The sequence below is a fragment of the Cervus canadensis genome, chromosome 23 (genome assembly GCF_019320065.1).
Source record: "Cervus canadensis isolate Bull #8, Minnesota chromosome 23, ASM1932006v1, whole genome shotgun sequence".
Lineage (NCBI taxonomy): Eukaryota > Metazoa > Chordata > Mammalia > Artiodactyla > Cervidae > Cervus > Cervus canadensis.
The window spans coordinates 21375069-21395582 of NC_057408.1; the positions used below are offsets into that span (position 1 = coordinate 21375069).

At 43.5% G+C, this 20514-nt stretch overlaps 1 pseudogene; it reads right to left on the reverse strand.

Moving 5' to 3' along the window:
• LOC122425531 overlaps window positions 1-17398 on the reverse strand; it is a 37437-nt pseudogene extending 20039 nt beyond the window's left edge.
• Between the last annotated feature and the right edge of the window lie 3116 nt (window positions 17399-20514).

The following is a 20514-nucleotide window of genomic DNA, read 5'->3' on the forward strand; positions in this document are numbered from 1 at the left end:
GCTTGCTAAGTCGTTTCTGTCGTGTCTGACTCTGTGACCACGTGGACCCTCCAGGCTCCTCGGTCCATGGGATTCTCCAGGCAAGAATCCTGAGTGGGTTGCCATGCCCTCCTCCAGGAGATCTTCCCAATCCAGGGATCAAACCCACATCTCTTACATCTTCTGCATTGGCAGACATGTTCTTTACTACTAGTATCACCTGGGAAGCCCAAGATAGTCACAGCATACTGTTCAATAGAAATATAAGTCATTAAAAAGAATGAGCAGTGTTTAAAAATCTTCACATGTGGAAGTGATTTTCTCTGGGTGGATGGCTGCTGAGTGGCTTCCTCTTTCTCCCCTACTCTTATTCTCTTTGTCTCTCTAAATTTTATTTTTCAAACAATAAACACATGACTTTGTAAAAACTAAGATATTAGTTGAACAAATGTTTAAAAATAACCTTTTTATATGATGTCTCTTTCCTCTTCCCAGTTCCCTCCAGGGACAGTTCACCAGCCAAGGCGCTCAGGGAAGGACATTCTTGTCGGTGTGGTTTATCTGTTACTATTGTTTGTTTGGCTACACCAGCTCTTAGTTGTGGAATGCAGAATCAGTTCCCCGACCAGGGATCGAACTCCTGTATTGGGAGCAGGCAGTCTTAGCCACTGGAGCGTTAGGGAGTCCCTACTTTTATTATTTTAAAAGAATGTGCTGGCGTTCAGTAGCTAAATCATGTCCAACTCTTTGTGACCCATGGACTGCAGCCTGCCGAACCCCTTTGTCTGTGGGATTTCCCAGGCAAGAATCCTGAAGTGGGTTGCTATTTCCTTCTCCAGGGGATCTTCTCTACCCAGAGATCAAACCCAAGTCTCCTGCTTGGTGTGAAGATTCTTTACCACCATGCCATCTGGGAAGCACCATTATTATTTTAAAGGAATACAGTTCATTGATTCCCTCACTCTCTTCACATAGGCAGACTTTGCAAGAGGAGAAGAGACTACAATATTCAGATTGGGGAGAATCAGTCATTTGATTAATGTATATACTTCTTCTTGATTTTCACTGAGGAGGGCATGAAGATGCCAAATCCTTTCCAGAGCTGGATTTGTTCTATGAATGCAAATAAATAATAGTCACCCATTAATTTAATAGGAAACTCAAGATTAACACCTAAGCAAGGTCATTGTGGACTTTTTATTTTTTCTCACTCAATACTTTAAAATGTTGAAATAGGTGGTTGAGTAACAAAGCTTTACCCTTCCACTGTGTTTAAATTTCATTAAATTATATAAAGTCACTTACAGTCTTGGCTTCAAACTTGCTGAATCATTTTTTGGCTTATTTTGGGCAGTATGTGAAATTTTTCTTTCACCACCCTGTCTTCGTAACATTGTTTAAAGAGTCTCTTCAAATGGTTTACTTTGTTTATACTTCATCTATGTTCCCGCCTTCCAAATAAATAACTTAAGTATCAGTAACATTTATTTTGGCCCATCTTTACTCCTGAAATGGGACAAAGCCTGCCGTGCTTCTTCCATACGTGGGGCATTTCTGGAATATTGAGAGAAAGACATTTCTGATTATTAATTATTTTCTTTGAATTAATTTCCAGTGATGGTCACACAATTTTTCTTAGCACTTTCCAAAACATATCAACAGAATTAAATTTTTTAAAATTAGTAAACTTCTATTTGTGTAAAGTAAATTGCAAATAGGAAGGTTGGGTATTGTAGTTGAGGAAAAATAGACTCAGCATGACTTCTCTGTTGTTGTTTAGTTGCTAACCTACTCTTTGTGACCCGATGGACTGTAGCCCACCAGGCTCCTCCGTCCCTGGGATTTCCCAGGCAAGAATACTGGAGTGGTTGCCTTTTCCTTCTCCAGGGGGTCTTCCCCACCCAGGGATTGAACCTGGGTCTCTTGCATTGTGCCAGGCAAAATCTTTACCACCAGGGAAGCCCATCACTTCTTCAGCTCAGCTCAGTCACTCAGTCATGTCTGACTCTTTGCCACCCCATGGACTGCAGCACACCAGGCCTTTAGTGCATGCATTAAAAAATGCCGAGCACTGATGCAGAGATAACTTTGCATGAAATGTTGCTTCTTCTTCACCATGGCTCCATTTGAGGCAGCACTGAGTCCAAGGAAAACCAGTCAATGATCCATCCGGGAGGAAACTGACTCGTGTTCCTTCCTCAAATCAAACTTTCTCTTTGCCCAAAGGCATGGTTGAAACTCTGTAGACTCTGTTCCCTAGCTGAGCAAGAATTCCTATGGGCCTTAACTAGTAAAACTTACCTTCTTATTAATCCCTTTAGGAATGTGGCCACCTGGGTCTCAAAGTGTTAGCTGAGCTTTGCACCATCTTTAGCTAGATGAGAGCCCTCCACATGATCTCTGTGACTCAGGGGCAGCGGGAGGAATGGTCAGCGACTCTGGAGAATTCAGTCAGGAATGACTTTTTGTTTGTTTGACTAAGCATATTATCCTTTTGCTTTGATGTAAACCATCAAAACCATGACTATAATGTTTAAAGTGGTTTGTTTTGCTAATTAATTTGAGTATGTCTTAATGGAATGACAGTTAGCTTCTCCTTAGCCTGAAGTGAATTATCTACCTTTCTGATACGGTTTTAGCCAAAGATCCCTGTGACCAGAGAGAATTGTAAGTGGATATAGGCATCCCTGGTGGGTCAGCTGGTAAAGAATCTGCCTGCCATGTGGGAGATCTGGGTTCAAACCCTGGGTTGGGAAGATCCCCTGGAGAAGGGAAAGGCAATCCACTCCAGTGTTCTTGCCTGGAGAATCCCTTGGACAGAGGAGCCGGTGGGCTGCAGTCCATGGGGTCACAAAGACTCGGACACGACTGAGCAACTAACACTTGATCGAGGGTCCCACTGACTGTTCTGTTGTGAGGTCCAGGCATTTTCAAGTTTCTGTAACAAACAGTGCCTTCACTATGATGCCAGTTGAGTCAATTCTATGCATAAAATTTATTGATCTGTTCAATCCATTTTCTTGACAGGATACAGCTAATCAATTTGAATTTGCAGTGTACCAGTGCAGGCAAAACATCACTTTCTTTCTTTAGTTGTGGCTTATCTGTTCATATGGCCTGTGTATCTTTCCTGCTGTCCATTTAGATGGAATTTTGCACATTTTAATGAGCCAGGTTTACTGTTCCATTTGCTTTCTTCAGACAACAGTTTCATGCAAACTTTCTATTTGTGAAGAAGTTCTGGCCTTCTAGAAAGAAGACTCAGAATATCTTTTTCATTTTTTAAAATTTCAAACTGTAAACTTTTTATTTTTTATTGGTGTATAGCCGACTAATAATGTGATAGTTTCAGGTGAATGGTGAAGGGACTCGGCCATACATACACATGTATCCATTCTTCCCCAAACCCCTCTCCCTTAATGTATGTAAAAATGTGGCATTGCAAAGACAACCTTCCCTAACAAAAGGAAAGGGAGGGAAAGGAAGTCATTATATCCAAAATAAGATCAAAAGTGTAAGATTTGACACCCCGTGTTTGTGGTTTAATCTCTTTTAAAACTGGGATCTAGAATCCCATTAGTGCCAGGGTTCTGAAACTCACCCAGCATGTGTAGATAAGAATGGTAGACATCAGTGGGGACCAGCGGAATCCGAAAGAGGAAAACTTCCTTTATTTAATTGAAACCATAAAGTGAAATGATAATCCACGTCACAAGGTTGCAATTTTACAAACTGAGAAGAGTCTCATTTTATAGCATCAAATCCCTTTGTATTCTCCACAATTTCCTGAGTGAAATCACCCTTAGATTAATTCCTTGTTGCATTTGCTCCATCCTGTCTCCTTGGAGAATCAATCAGGAATGCGTGGGGGTATAGTGAATGGTTAATGATGTCTAAGGCTTCCTACTTATCCTTAAAGGCTGTAGGACACCATTGCATTGCATGGCAAGGTGGGCCATAATGTCATGTTACATAAAATGTTAGAATCCATCCTGATATATCCATGCCCAGAGACAACCAGGAATACCCTTGCAGCCAAAGTTAGGTCTGTTAACTTGCCCCCACACCATGAGGAACCACTGGGTGGCTCGAGAAGCATGTGGGGATGGCTTGTCATTTGGTTTGAAGTTTTGATTTTGGGGGAGAATGTCAGGAAATTAATTTAATTTTGGATTGGACGCTGCTAGAAAGCAGGGGTGATCTGTTAGTTGAGCATCTTAACACTTTTTATGTAGGAAGAAGAGGCACTAGTGGTTGAGAACCCACCTGCCAATGTTGGAGATGCAGGAGACACTGGTTCAATCCCTGGGTTGGGAAGATCCCCTGCAGGAGGGCATGGCAACCCACTCTAGTATTCTTGCCTGGAGAGTCCCTACGGCCAGAGGAGCCTGCCTGTCCATGGGGTCACAAAAGAGTCAGACACAACTGACTGAGCACGCACACAAGAGTGATGAAGTGGCAGTGTCAAGTCATGACGGAGAGATGCTTGTTCACTTAAATGGGAGCAGGGTGTCCTGGTTTTAGTTTTGTCCCAACATGGCCTGGAGTGAACACATCCGATGTTCATATTCTGTGAAACTGTTAACATTTGCTTGGGGATCTCCTGGCCCAGCTTCACGGTTCTCTCCAGGCATTACAGCCCACTCTCCAGGGCACCGTTGCACAGTATAAATATTTGAAGGAAGCACAGGAACATTTGTTGAGTGTCCTGTGAACATAACTGCACTCTTTGGACCTAACTATGGAACTGTGGAATGGTTAGGACTTCTCTTGGCTTAGGGCTGCAGTGAAAAAAAAAATTACCCAAAATGCCAAGGACACTGTGGATGGGCACACTTGAGAAGGCTGGCCTTGATATTATTTCACCTTCAGATGCTGGGCTCCAGCTCCTGGGGCCACGGTGTTCTTCCTCAATCCCCTTCTCTTCATCTGTCTCCCAGCACAGAAAAGTTTGAAACTGGGGAACCTTGGTCTAGAACTGCGTTGTGTGGTTCAGAAGCCGCTTACTGCATGTTTCTGTTTAAATTAATAAACAGATACAGCTTAAGTCATCAGTTCTTTGATCCCACTGGCCACGTTTCAGCTGCTCAGTGGCCACATCTGACGAGCGGTCACACAGTAAACAGCACAGATGGAGAATGTTCCCATCCCTGGAGCAAGTCCACTTGGCAGGGCTCCTGCCCACACAGTGCCCACAAAGCAGTCTGCATCCCATGGGGCCAGTCATTCTGCCATAAGAGGATGCCCACACACAAGCTCTTACCTGTCCCGTGAAAGTTTCAGCCCCAAATATTCTTAAACGTGGAATCAGCCTGGCTCCTGGCCCTTACTCACCCATCGAAAGCATTCGATAGCCCTGCTTCGTCCAGGCCAAACAGCACCTCAGGCTGAAATGTTTGCCTTTGTACTACTTCAGCCTCATCTAGAATATCATCCCAGAATGAAATGATGTCTACAGCATAAACAGATTCTCATTTCCACAGTGAGAACCCCCAGAACAACAAACAAAGAATCCCATTAGAGAAAGTCATAAACTTACTGTCTCAGCTTCCAGGAATTAAGGCATCAAAAACCTAAAGTTCAATGAGTATCGTTTAAAGGCAGGTGACTAAGCCAGCACACTGCTTGCTCCTGGACAGCTGGGGACCCCTTGAGGACCCACATTGTCCTTGATCATCACTGAGTCTTCCCAGCTTCTTGAATAAAGCTGCCCTGGGGGCGGCAATCCACTTCCCCGAGAATTCAAGTGCCGCTGGTGACAGAGAGCAGGGTCGTGAGCGTGGGTGGGAGTCAGGCTGCCTACCATTGATTCCCACGTCCTCCACTTGCTCTATCTGATGACTTAGATAAACACCTTAACTCTCTGTGTCCAAGGTTGCTCATCTGTAAATTTGTAAATTTATAGACGAGGAAAAGGACAGTATGTAACCCAACTCAGAGGGTTGTTTTGTGCATTAAATGACTCAATGCATATAAAATTATGCCAGATATACAGTGCTCACTTAATCAATGCTAGTTATTTTTATTACCGTCTATCAAGTAATAGATGGGTGATTTCACAGGATATATGACTTACTTTTCATTAGGACACTGTAAAACATTAATCTCATTTATAGATTAGAAAATTAAACATTAGAAAGTGTAAATAATTCATCCTGACTCATACCCATTAGATGACAAGGCTGAGACCTTAAAGAAGGTTAGGTTTGTCTGTGATATCCTCCCAAAATACCCATAACATTTTCTATTACACACTCAATACACTTGCAGTGATTTGTGAAGCTGTTCTTCCCAAGGAGATGGTACTTTCCCTGAGAACAGGATTCATGTCTGTCTTGTTCAGCATTCTACTCTTCCTTCTTGTAACACTGTGTAGAAGCTTAGTGAGCACTTAATAAAGATGTATTGAGTGGATAAATTAACAGACAGATGAATGAATCTATGTGTTCTCTAGTTTTCCAAATGCTATTTTATTTTGGGTGAAAAGATGGTAAAGGAAAAAAAAAAGTCGAACATTTTATGGGTAGATTAAAATTCTTGTTCACTTTTTAGAAAAATAACATTGGTATGAACAAGCAGATTTAGGTAGCATTTGTCATGGAAAAGGGACATGGGTTTTAAAGTTGAATAATACATTTAACTGGAAAAAAAATAAACAGGCAGCATTTAACAGTGATTTAAAACAAAAAAATCCTGAGAGCCAGTGCTAATTTTGTAGTACAGAAGGTTCTAAAGTAATCCAGGCTAGAGATGACTAAAGCCTGGATCAGGGATTTGCCTGCAGGGATAAAGAAAGAATAAATGAAGATCTGTGACCTTTAAGAGTAAAAAAATTGTGTTTTTAAAAAAATCCCAATCACCTTGAGAATGACTCTTTCTGTCTAACACTAAGTTCCATTTTTAACACAGAAATCCCAAATTCAACGTAAAGTGATTTGCTGCTAGATTATTTAATCTGTAATTAACTGGTCTTTATACTTCTTTTATTAGAAATTACAGATTCTTGCTTAATAGCTAATATGCCAAGCCACCAAATCCATTACTTATACGAATAAGTGCAATTTAAGTGGAACAATATCCGCCAAGTACTGATAACAGGTTAAAGCATTTACCCATGAGTAACGTCAGCAGAAATGAAACGTCCTGACTGAGGGGACGAAGCCCTGCAATGCAGCACCAGTTACCTAGGACACTCAGCCTAGACAACTTGGCAGCTCCAAGGCCGATGCAGGGCAGTCGTCAAGGTGGCGAGAAACCGTACTTCCCTTGTTGATCTGCAAATCCTTATCTCTGTCATTGTCCAAAGACTAAGAACATTTCTATTTGAGGACACACAAAGCATGATTTTATCACAGCTTGGAGTTGTGAAGTTCTTAATCTGAACAATGCCGGGATAAACTTACCTGCAGCAATCTTTTATTGTAATACTGGAGTTACTGTGCTCTAGTTAATTGGATGATTTGGGTATCTGAATTTCTTTTCTTTTTAGTATCATAATCACATTTAAAAATGTATTCCAATATCAAATAGTAAAGTTCAACAAGGCAAAACTGAAATTACTTTTGGCATCTGAATTTCTAAGTTAGATACCTTCTGAATTTGTTGGGGAACACTGCTTTTCCTTTAACTGTGTTATGTATTGAATGTTTGTGTCTCCCCAAAATATGTAGGGTATTAATACCTAGTGTGGCTGTATTTGGAGAAGGGGCCCCTGAGGAAGTCATTGATGTTAAAGGAGGTCAAAAGGGTGATGCCTGGAAACCACAGAATTAGGGTCCTTATAAGAAGAGACCCCAGAGAATTTGCATCTCCCGTCTATATCCACATCTCGTCTACCCAACCCCCATGCCCAGGCACTGAGGAAAAGTCACAGGAGGACAGAGTGAGAAGCCCAGATCCTTTCTAAGGCACTGAAGGGGACAGTGAGAGAGTGACCCCATCCTGGTCTCTTGTGTAATCCCACCTGGCTGCGTGCTCTGTATCCCCAGCTCCCCTGGGAGGCGTGTTTGTGTTCCCACTTCTGCCCACGTGCCCAGCAGCTGGTTCTCACTGCAGGGTGCTACCAAACTCCTCTCCCCGTGGTCTTGTCATCTATGTGTGTCTAATTCCCTTTTTATTATTAAACTCTCTTTGTTGAAACATAAAAAACTAGTCCCATTTCCCCGCTTAGACTCTGATTTTGTTGTTTAGTTGCTAAGTCGAGTACGATTCTTTTTTGACGCCATGGTCTGCAGCCCTCAGGACCTTCTGTTCTTGGAATTTTCCAGGCAAGAATATTGGAGTGTTGCCATTTCCTCTTCCAGGAGATCTCCCTGACCCAGAGATCGAACTTGTGTCTCCTCTGTTGCAGGTGACTTCTTTACCACTGAGCCACCTGGGAAGCCCAGGTGAATCTTAGGCAGGTATTTAACCATATATGTCACACTTCAAAGATTCAGAAATTAAAACCTATGCTGATATTCTGATTAGAATCACTGCAAGATTCCCAGTGCTACTATATATTTATGTAAGTTTTTATCTTTTTGCCACTTTGTCAGCACTGGAAGTAATTCCATTTTGAATCAGAAGTCCGTGTCTTTCTCTAATTTCTTACTTTCAATCTTTTTCCCACTGCAGTTTCATTTCTAATCACTCAAGTTATTTTCTTGATAAGGAACTAGATCAAGCCATCCCCATTCTCGCAGGACTGTTTGAGTACTGCTTGCTCAATCGTGTCCAACTCTTTGCGACCCTATGAACTGTAACCCACCAGGCTCTTCTGTCCTTGGGATGGTCCCAGCAGGAACACTGAACTGGGTTGGCATTTCCTCCTCCAGGGGGTCTTCCTGACCCAGGGATCAAACCCATGTGTCCTATTTCCTACATTGGCAGGCAGATTCTTTACCACTGAGCCACCAGGGGCACAAGACTCTTTAGCACAAGATAAATGTCCTTTAGCCACTTTGTCCACAATTTTCCCCATTGCTTCTTTTTTTTTTTTTTTTTGGTTATCCGTTTTATTTATTTATTTATTATTATTTTTTTTATTAGTTGGAGGCTAATTACTTCACAACATTTCAGTGGGTTTTGTCATACATTGATATGAATCAGCCATAGAGTTACACGTATTCCCCATCCCGATCCCCCCTCCCACCTCCCTCTCCACCCGATTCCTCTGGGTCTTCCCAGTGCACCAGGCCCGAGCACTTGTCTCATGCATCCCACCTGGGCTGGTGATCTGTTTCACCGTAGATAATATACATGCTGTTGAACCCTGATTCTCTGTGAGCACCATACTTTTCTCCACTTAGGGTTTTTCCACAAGTTAGGTCTTCTGAATGGAACACACCCCTCTTCCTGCCTCCCTGGAAAGCTCCTATCCATTTTTCAAGTCCAACTCAAGGTCCTTTTTCCACGATCCTTCTTCAGCCCAGCGGATATCACGGGAGCAGCGTCACCGACCCCAGTTGTCCTCGCTGAAGCCCGCTTCTCTGTCGCCCAGTTGGCACTGAGGGGTCAGAACTGCTTGGAATAAGCAGTTTTTTTTATCCCCACAGGTTAGCACAGTGTCTTTTAACAGGGTAAGAACCCAAATATTAGACTGAATATTAGACTAAATAATAAAGTAGCAAATAAAAACACTTCAAGGTGAACAGTACTTTTTCTGGATTACTAAAGAATAATTATTTTTAGTAATGCCAAATAAAATTTTTAAAATAAAAACTAATATTCTGTGAAATCTTATTCTGTGCCAGTGCTACATATTCAAGACCTAATCTCTTAGCATAGTTTTGGCATCAATCTTGAGAGACCCTTGGACAGCAAGATCAAACCAGTCCATCCTAAAGGAAATCAACCATGAATATTCATTTAAAGGACTGATGCTGAATGTGAAGCTCCAATACTTTGGCCATGCAATACAAAGAGCTGACTCACTGGAAAAGACTCTGATGCTGGGGAAAATTGAGGGCAGGAGGAAAAGGGGATGACACAGGATGAGATGGTTGGATGGCATCATCGATTCAATGGACATGAGTTTGAGCAAACTCTGGGAGACAGTGAAGGACAGAGAAGCTTGGCGTGCTGCAGTCCATGGGGGTCGCAAAGAGTCAGACACGACTGAATGACTAAAATTGAAAGTCCATCTAGTCTCAGTCTTTGCCTCTATTTCTCTTTCATGCACACAGACATAAAAAAAAAAAAAAAAAAAAACTTAGGCAAAACCATGCCCAAACTATTCCATACCTATACACATTAATTCTAAGTTTCTATTTTTATAATACTTTATTTTAAATTATCTATTGGTCTTAAAAATAAAACATCATTGCTGGCATAGAATTAAAAATATAATAAACTCTTTAGTTGCTACTTTTGTAAGTTGTGGCTTCTTAAATCTGCTCTTAAAAATAAAAAATGCAGAGAAATGTGGGCAGTGACATGTCAGTGGGTGTAAACTGTGGTGTGCCAGCAAGTTTAAAAGCTTATTTGAAATGTGAAGATAAGCTTGATTCCAAAATTATTCCATCTTTATTTTTCTCTGCCTTTTTTTTTGACTTGGAGATATCTCCTATTTAACATGACAAGAGCCTCCTGCTCCCAAACTCCCAAGTTTGAGAAGAAATTGTATGAAATGTCATCATATCCCACCCCACCCCATTTCTTCCCTCCTTCTTGGTAACAGAGAGGTCTTAATGAACCCGATCTGATAATTTGACTCTCAGAGAATCAGATTTTATTTTGGGCAACACATCTGCCTGAAATGTCAGCCTTTACCTGACTTTCAGACTTCCTTTAAGTGGGAGGGAGAAAATAGATGTGGCTGCATTAATAATAGCTAAATGCTAATATGACATTAGAATTGGGATGGAACAGCACATACTTTGTCGCTGTCGCTCTGAATGACAGCCCTCCCATAGGTGAGTCAATAAGGAAGAAAATCGTGTTGGAGAATATAGTCCATGAAGGAAAGAAGAGAAGGATAAAGGGAGAAGTCACATATTTTACCTTGTAGAAATAAGAAAGACTTTAGGCTAAGTACTATCCACTTATTACAGTATTAAGGTGTCTGATCACAGGGTCTGATCACAGTGTCAAATCTTGCTTTTCCATCATTTTCATGGTGAAACAGAAATTGTTTAGTTTCTAAGCCTTATGTGAGTCTTTGAGACCCCACGCACTGTAGCCCATCAGGCTCCTCCGTCCGTGGAATTTCTAAGGCAAGGATACTGGAGTGGGTAACCCTTCCCTTCTCCAGGGGATCTTCCTGAACCAGGGATTGAACACGCATCTCCTGCACTGGCAGGCTGACTCTTTACCACTGAGCCGCTGGGGAAGCCCTGAAACAGAAGTGAGACATCATCAAAGCCTCCAGCTGGCCCTACTCACTCTCACTTGCTTCTTTCCTTGCCTTCTCTCTCCTTCAGAGATGTTGAAGTCTCTGGAATTCCATCTCTAATACACTGCCAGATTAGATGGCAGGCAAGCTTAGATAATTATTCCAAGAGGTGATGCTCTCTGGGTTCGGACTGCAGGGTGCAGTTATTAACCTGGCCCAGACGACTCATCTGAGAGTCTTCATCAAGCAAACTCTGATATTCTTTTCTGGGCCACACACTTCACCATCATGAGGAAACATGCTCTGTCCCTACAGTCCCATCATTCAATGCTTAGTGATTTAGTAACATCCCTCAGGGAAACAAAACTAAAATAATCTAGCTCCCTATAAACAAGGACAAATGAAATGTGCACATCATTTAATTTTAGTTCCATACCTTTCTGGAAGTCAATTGTTTACCAGGTTAACCAGGCATTCTGCAAGATCCTGGAATAATCAAATCTAGTGAATAATGAACCCCCATTCATGAAGGAAAATATCTCTTGCTCCTGTAAATCCCTTCATCCTTTCTTTTACTTACTTTAATCTCCTCCCAACTTTGGCTCATTGGGCTTCCCACTCCAGTATTTTTGCCTGGAGAATCCCATGGACAGAGGAGCCTGGTGGGCTACAGTCCATGGGGCTACAGAGAGTCAGACACGACTGAGCGACTGAGCTCACAACTTTGACTTTGACTCATTGGGGCTCCCTGGTCCCTCATCTTGTCTGATCAGAGCCGAACTTATTATCTGACCTAAAATATTTGTCTGGTTCTTTCTTCTCATCTTTCTTTTTCCCATCTCTCTTTCTCTCCCTCTTTTTCTCCTTTTCTTGCTCCTTTAAAATATTCCTGTGCACTCACTCTGTGCCGGGAATTGTGTGCTGGGACGGGAGCTTCAGTGGTGAACAAAACACACGTTTCTGACAACCTCGTGCGACAGAGAAGCCCGCCATCGCACAGATGAGAGATGATCATAGAAAGAATACAGGAAAGGCCTCATTTATTGAGTTCATGTCAGAGAAGATGCTGTCAAGAGGACACCCTGAGCTGAGAGCTGCACGGAAGTGAGGCAGGCAGGCAGGCAGGCAGAGGGCAGAGCGTCCTAGGCGGAAAGCTCAGGGGTGGTGGAAAGGCGCTTGGGTGGCCACTAAAATGGTACTTTGTGTTGCAGTGAAAAGGAAAAAAAGAATAATGAATTTTCCTTTTCTTCCCTGAGAATGAAGAAGATAAAGGGAACAGTGAGCAGGCCTGATCATTCCTGGTTTTTTCACTTTCACTTTTCCCAATCTGTAGTCTGTAACTAAATCTGCTTTTCTGCCCCCTAACTCTGCATGGAAAAGGTGAGTTTTCATTCCAATCCCAAAGAAAGGCAATGCCAAAGAATGCTCAAACTACCCCACAATTGCACTCATCTCACACGCTAGTAAAGTAATGCTCAAAATTCTCCAAGCCAGGCTTCAGCAATACGTGAACCGTGAGCTTCCAGATGTTCAAGCTGGTTTTAGAAAAGGTAGAGGAACCAGAGATCAAATTGCCAACATCTGCTGGATCTTCAAAAAAGCAGGAGAGTTCCAGAAAAACATCTACTACTGCTTTATTGACTATGCCAAAGCCTTTGACTGTGTGGATCACAAAAAACCGTGGAAAATTCTGAAAGAGAAAGGAATACCAGACCACCTGACCTGCCTCTTGAGAAACCTATATGCAGGTTGCAAGTTAGAGCTGGACATGGAAAAACAGACTGGTTCCAAATAGGAAAAGGAGTATGTCAAGGCTGTATATTGTCACTCTGCTTATTTAACTTATATGCCGAGTACATCATGAGAAATCCTGGGCTGGAAGAAGCACAAGCTGGAATCAAGATTGCTGGGAAAAATATCAATAACCTCAGATATGCAGATGACATTACCCTTATGGCAGAAAGTGAAGAGGAAACTAAAGAGCCTCTTGATGAAACTGAAAGAGGAGAGTGAAAAAGTTGGCTTAAAGCTCAACATTCAGAAAACTAAGATCATGGCATCTGGTCCCATCACTTCATGGGAAATAGATGGGGAGGCAGTGGAAACAGTGTGAGACTTTATTTTTTGGGCTCCAAAATCATCATATTAAAAAGCAGAGACATTTCTTTGCCAACAAAGGTCCGCTAGTCAAGGCTATGGTTTTTCCAGTGGTCATGTATGGATGCGAGAGTTGGACTGTGAAGAAAACTGAGCACCGAAGAATTGATGTTTTTGCACTGTGGTGTTGGAGAAGACTCTTGAGAGTCCCTTGGACAGCAAGGAGATGCAACCAGTCCATCCTAAAGGAGATCAGTCCTGGGTGTTCATTGGAAGGACTGATGCTGAAGCTGAAACTCCAGTACTTTGGCCACTTCATGTGAAGAGTTGACTCACTGGAAAAGACACTGATGCTGGGAGGGATTGGGGGCAGGAAGAGAAGGGGACGACAGAGGATGAGGTGGCTGGATGGCATCACCGACTCGATGGACATGAGTTTGGGTAAACTCCGGGAGTTGGTGATAGACAGGGAGGCCTGGCGTGCTGTGGTTCATGGGGTCGCAAAGAGTCAGACACGACTGAGTGACTGAACTGAACTGAACTCTGCATGAGCTACCAGTTGTACCTATTAGCCTTTGACTCTGTGCTAATTGCATCCTGTATTTGCTGCTCACCTTGATAGCACTCTCTTTGAAGACCACTCCTCCTAGGTTTTTTCTTTTTACAAAAAGAAAGCCTCACTCAGTACGTTGCACAAAAGACGATGGGCCCAATCATCAGCTGCCAGAGGCTACCTGACACCGGCTTGTGACTGTTCTTGAAAGTGTGCAAGAGGAAGAGATGAAGATGCTAGCACCTTTGATCCTCATCATGGACCCAGACTGCAAGCCCTCATCTTACATAAGCCCTGAGACTTTCATGGAGGACAGGGCACAGCTCTTGAGGCACGAACCTCCTGTGTTCCCCACTCTGCCGGCTGAGGATTAAAGCCACCTTCCTATTTCCTCCAAACTCTGTCTCTGTGTTTTTCGTGTGGCTTCATTGGGCTCGGAAAGCCAAGTTCTTGGTGGCAACACTTGGAAGAACTTAGATGCCCCTGGCGTCAAAGGGTACTGGAGGGTGGGGGTATTTTCTGAGATGAGCCTGAGAAGGCAGTGTTGGGAGAAATGCAGGAGGGTCAAAGCTCAGGAAAAGATCAGGGGCTTTCTACATATTCGGAAGCCAAGGGTGTTTGTTTTCTTATCTAGCACAGGAGTGACAAAATTTAGTTTGAATGAGGTAAGTCAGGAAGGCCTTTCAGGAGGCTTTTTGCCTGAAACTGTAGCTTTCAGAGAATTGCACGTGGAGTAGGGAGTCTATGGGCTTCCCAGGTGGCGCTAGTTGTAAAGAACCTGCCGGCCTATACAGGAGACGTAAGAGACTTGGGTTCAACCCCTGGATCGGGAAGATCCCCTGGAGGAGGGCATGGCAACCCACCCCAGTATTCTTGCCTGGAGAGTCCCGTGGGCAGAGGAGTCTCATGGGTGATGGTCCACAGTGTCACAGAGTCCGACTCAACTGAAGCGACTCAGCATGCTTGAGCACACACTACTAGAAACTACCAAACTCTAAGGAACGTCAGTGTTTCAAGACTATGCAGGGAAGCAACACATTGAGAAGGAGTGGGCCACGAGGCCAGAGTACACTTTTACGGAACAAAAACATGTCGAGAAAGAAAGAGTCAGAAATGTTGAATGCTTCTGATACAAAAGACAGGAAACGTGTCCTCTGAATAGAATGTGGGCATCACTATGGCCGTCCTACAGGTGGTCTGACTTCACATTTCCTCCATACAAAGTGACCTCCCAGGGTCTCCGCGACCTTGTATCTCTCAGAGCTCCGTTCTCACCAGCTCCCCAGACTCGCGTTTCCGTCTGTTTATCCCCCTACTGACCTCCTGTTCCCGACCATGGGTGGTCCCACTGCCTTCTTTCAGAAGAAATAGAAATACAGACATAGACTACTCAGCGCCCCCTGCCCATCCCCAGCCTCCTGCGTGAGCCTCTCCACATTCCGGCTTTCACTGGACCTCACCACTCCCTCTCCTCTCTGGGATGTCCCACAGCGGTGACTGCCTTTCCCCCAGGCTTTTGCTTTCTCTCGTCTTTTATTCACCTCTCTGCCTATGATGACGCTGAAGCCACTCCACCTCTTCACGGTGCTGCTTGATTTTCAGGGGACCATCCTAGCTGTGCTTTCCTTGACTGATAACATTCTAAAAGATGCTATATGTAGACACCTGTATCCCCCAATTCTCCCACATAAACAGCTCTCTTCACTGCGCTCTTTGACACTTGGACTCCACCACAGCAGGGGCATCATTCATTTAAGGTCTGTTTTTACCACTAAATCCTGAGTTCCTTGAGGGCAAGCGGCCACATCTTATCTCTGCAGACTACTCACTGGCCAGCACATGACATACAGAAATTGCTTGATCATCACCCGAGGAATAAATAAATAATGCCTTTGAACATTATTATAACTTGGCAAGTGTTACTCTTAATAGCAAATGTTGACTTTAATAATGTACTGAGGGTTATATTTCTCCACTATAACCCATTGCTGGGCAAAATTGAGTATAGACTCTCCACGCTAAACCTTCAAAACCCCTTAGAGAAAATGCTGACATAACCTTTCTTCCAAATGAAGCCAATATATTCAAAATACCAGAAATCCTTTGCTGACCCCACCGTGATAGTTGACCTCCTAACATGCAGACTGTTAAAATCCTAGGCTCTGTCCTCAGAGAAGAGTTGTTACAAACAGTTCTTGCCAAGTAAAGAGGATTCTGCATTTCTAATCCACCAAGATGTTTTTAAAAAACAGCTGTTACAATGACTATTTAAGCTGAGGATATGTGAGGTTCTTTTATTTACAAATTTTTCATGCATGAGTACTTGTCGGGTGTTTATTTTTCAAAACCCATGTCATATCTGTCTTGCATGCCATACTCCTGATGACATTCTTTTCATCTGAAATCTAGAGATTTAGGCACATTCAGTGTTGTCACCTGCTTGCTAATGCTCAGGAGATCAACGGCATTCTGTAGGCAGACCATCTGGAGTCAATGGTTACATCATGTGGGTTGTTGAAAAGGAAGATTTTAATGCAGAGGAAGCAGCCAGATCCAGAGAGTTTTCCTCTCCTGGTGCTCCTGCTTTGAAGGCTCAGTATCAGATTTTGCAGTGTGTGACAGAGACAAAGGTAATCAATCTGGTTGATCCAGCTCTACATGAAAGGAAGTAATCTAGGTCGCTCAGCCATGTCTGACTCTTTGTGACCCCCTGGACGATACAGTCCATGGGATTCTCCAGGCCAGAATACGGGAGTGGGTAGGCTTTCCCTTCTCCAGGGGATCTTCCCAACCCAGGGATTGAACCCAAGTCTCCCACATTGCAGGTGAATTCTTTACCAACTGAGCCACAAGGGAAGCCCTTATTAACTAGCATGATGCATGTCACAAGCAAAGAAACAAAAGACAGATTCGATACCAGAGCAGGTGTTCCACAAGCATTCACCAAGGAATAGGGGTGGGCAGGGCTAAGGAAGCCTTTTGAGCAGCCAGGGCAGCATCTCCAAGAGTGTGCCCAGGTCCATGGCTGCTCCAAGACCTGGGCCAAGAGCAGCCACTCCTAGGGCTGGCATCTGAGAAGCCTGGAGATGAGGTCCCGAGTCCCCAAAGGTATCAATGCAGAAAATCTTACATCTACCTTGAGGATGCAGCTGTAGGTCTCACTATGGGAGGCACCCTCAAAGGGTGGATTTCCCACCAGAGGCTCATAGCAGAGCACCCCTAGGCACTATAGATCTACTTCTCATTGTATGTTCTCCTCTCAGTCATTTCTGGGGGCAAGTAGTCCAGAATCCCACACATCATCTTTCTCCTTAGAGAGGGTGTGTGCACAGACCAGCCAAAGTCTGTATCTTCACCTCACGCATGAGCCCCAGTGGTAGGTTCTCCGGCTTAATATCCCTGTGAATCACCTTCTTTTCATGGCAGTAGGTCAGAGCATCTGCCAATTCCTCCATTATTTGGTGGTTCAGGGGTAAAGAATCCGCCAGCCAATGCAGGGGACACAGGTTCTATTCCTCATCTGGGAAGATCCCACATGCCACAGGGCAGCTAAACCAGTGTGCTACAACTGAAAGAAGTAATAGTATTAGATTTACATGTTTGCTAATATAGTCAGCTGTTTTGCAATAAGTTGTGGTAAAAACAGATTGGCATATTTATAAATTAGGCAGAAAAATAGAATAGTTTTTTACTGGTTCAAAATGAGTCGTTTTTTTTAAATTTTAAAGACAGCAAGTAACTCTCAAAATGGAAATTATATAAGGCTAAATGAAGAAGAAAAAGCCATCCCCCAATTTCATGTTACTTGATTACCAGAATTTATTACCCTGACTTTTTTCATGAACATATCGATAAAAAAATACCAAATACCGATTTGAACATAAACATATGCTGTATGCACATATGTAGAGAAAGGGGGCTTCTCTGGAGTCTCAGTGGTAAAGAATCTGCTGGCAATGGAGGAGACGTGAGTTCTATCCTTGGATCGGGAAGATCCCCTGGAGGAAGGAATGGCAACCCGCACCAGTACTCTTGCCTGGAAAATCTCATGGACAGAGAAGCCTGCCAGGCTATAGTCCATAGGATTGCAAGAGTAATATACAGCTTAAGAGACTAAATCACCACCACCACCATGGAGAAAGGAGAAATTTTGATTTTTCTATTTCCTATATCAAAACTGACGGGTATTTTTAAAAGTACCCTATGAGTTACACTGGACTTGTTATCATTAAAACAGCATGCCTTTTTTCCTAAATAAGAAGCAACAATTTCAAAGAGAGTTTGGTAGGCACTCCCTTTAGTGCTTAATAAATCATCCTGAATCTAATAGAATCTCATTTCTTTCCACATGTAAGAAAGTTCACCTGCTGATACATGTGGGCCTGGACCACCTTACTCTGGGTACTGGACAAAGCGTGGAGCTGGGAGTGAGTGGGGAATCCATACTTGTGTATTAGTCCCATTTCTGCCAATGAACTGATTGGCAAATTACTTCTCCGTTTTGAGCCTCAGTTTCTTCACCTCTAAATTAAGGATATAGGCTAAAACATATCACCTAAATCCGTTCGCAAAGAGTTAGGAATCAAAGGGCATAAAGTTTCATCCAAGCAAGATGAGTAAGCTCTAGAGATCAGGTCCACCACGGTGCCTGGAGTCAACAGAGATCCACGACACACTTTGATGTTAAGAGGGTGGAGCTCAGAGAGTCTTGCCTGGAGAATCCCATGGACAAAGGAGCCTGGCGGGCTGCTTCCACGGGGTCACAAAGAGTTGGACGTGACTGAGCAACTAACACTTTCACTTTCACACACGTGTGTGCGTGTATACGTGCGCATTGTTGTCTAGTCGCTAAGTTGACCCCATGGACTGTAGCCCGCCAGGCTCCTCTGTCCATGGGATTTCCCGCATGAGAATAGTGGAGTGGGTGCCATTTCCTTCTCCAGGAGATCTTCCTGACCCAGGGTTTGAACCCTTGCGTCCTGCGTCTCCTGCACTGGCAGAGGATTCTTTACCACTGAGCCACCTGGGAAGCCCATCTGACCACCGTACTTGGTACTCATTTATTCTGCATGTTTAAGGACCTGAGGGCGAGACAATCCCACCAAAAACAACTCTCTGGATCGAGTTATTCAGGAAGAGAGCTGGAGCAATTTTCCTCCAATCTGAAAATCTGTTAAGGAGAAACAGACAAAGACTTTAAAGGCACTCTTGTGGTGGCATCAATAATTTAAGTATTGGCATGATATCCAGGGACTTTTCATCATGATTCACATCCTGGGCAGAAGAAACTGATGAAAATCGTAGGTGTGTCATGCAAGTGATAATAAATAGAGAAGAAGCAGGTAGAGGAAGGCACAGGGAAATGATAAAGGACACAGAGTATAAAACTGCAAATTCATTTCAGCTTTAAAATGCGCTGAGGTGCGAATAGCACAGCTAGTTTGGGGACCTGGGGGTGAGCAAAGACAGTGTGTTGGGGTGAGCTTTGTGCACTGCACCAAAAAGAGATTTTTCACATTAGAAGTGGAGAGAGGTTAATGTCGCGCACCTGCTACAAATGTGACGTGAGAGGCCTTGGGGTGGTTTACAGCGTGGCTTCGAGCTGCCGTGTCTAAACACTTGTGGATGGTGGGATCTACAAAAGTGAGGGGATGGTGGGCAGGATCCGGGAGATTTGGGGGGAAGGAGCCCCGGACCTCTGGTCCTTGAAGCCGAAGTCAGGCCACGTCTGGCCTTGCAGCATGGACCCAGCAGGACCCACCCACACGTGTCATGTCTTAGTTTCCGAGACAGAGTTAGAGCTGAGCAACTGATTTAGCAAAATCCAAAATAAATACACAGGACAGCAGTGCTCCTGGCTTGGAGCAAACAAACACTGGGTGGGTGATTTCAGTGAAGAAGAGAAATTTTAACTCACCTTAAAGACCCCGAAGAAGGGTTTAGTTCATGCAGCAACTTGACTCTCTTTGGGGTTTTCTGTTTATTTTTCATTAGTTAATGGAAGTAATTGCTGATCATAGCGCAATAAATGTGCTTCCATCTTGCACTGACAGCAGCATCTGGCCACGGATGCTCTTTAGAGATGGAGAGGCCAGGCCACGCTCTGACAGAGGCGGGTGCTACAGCTGCTTCCTGGATGGTCCATTAGGTCCGACTCCAGTTTTTTGTGATTTTCTTCATTTTCCTGTTATCAGTCCACAGAGCAGTTATTAGCCTTCCTCCTCCTTTAACTGAAGGTTTCTTTCCTCCTCACTCCTTCGGGGTCCCTTCTGGCTCCAAGCTCCTGACTTTTATCTCTGCTGGTGTATGTGTCATTAATGTACGTGACAGCAATGAGCTGGTCGTCATACACATTATTTATGATGTAAGGATGTTTCACAAATTTTTTTTTCTTACTTCAAATGATATTAATTTTAGCATCACAGAATATTGGTCTCTGAAATTGCAGTTCTCTTTTCGAACTGATGCTAATGTAACTTACAAATTGGACACTGCTACAACTCTTCCAAAGGCTTTTTTGGTCGATAAATAAAATATGCTAAGCAAGAGACAACTGTTTTGCCAGACGTAC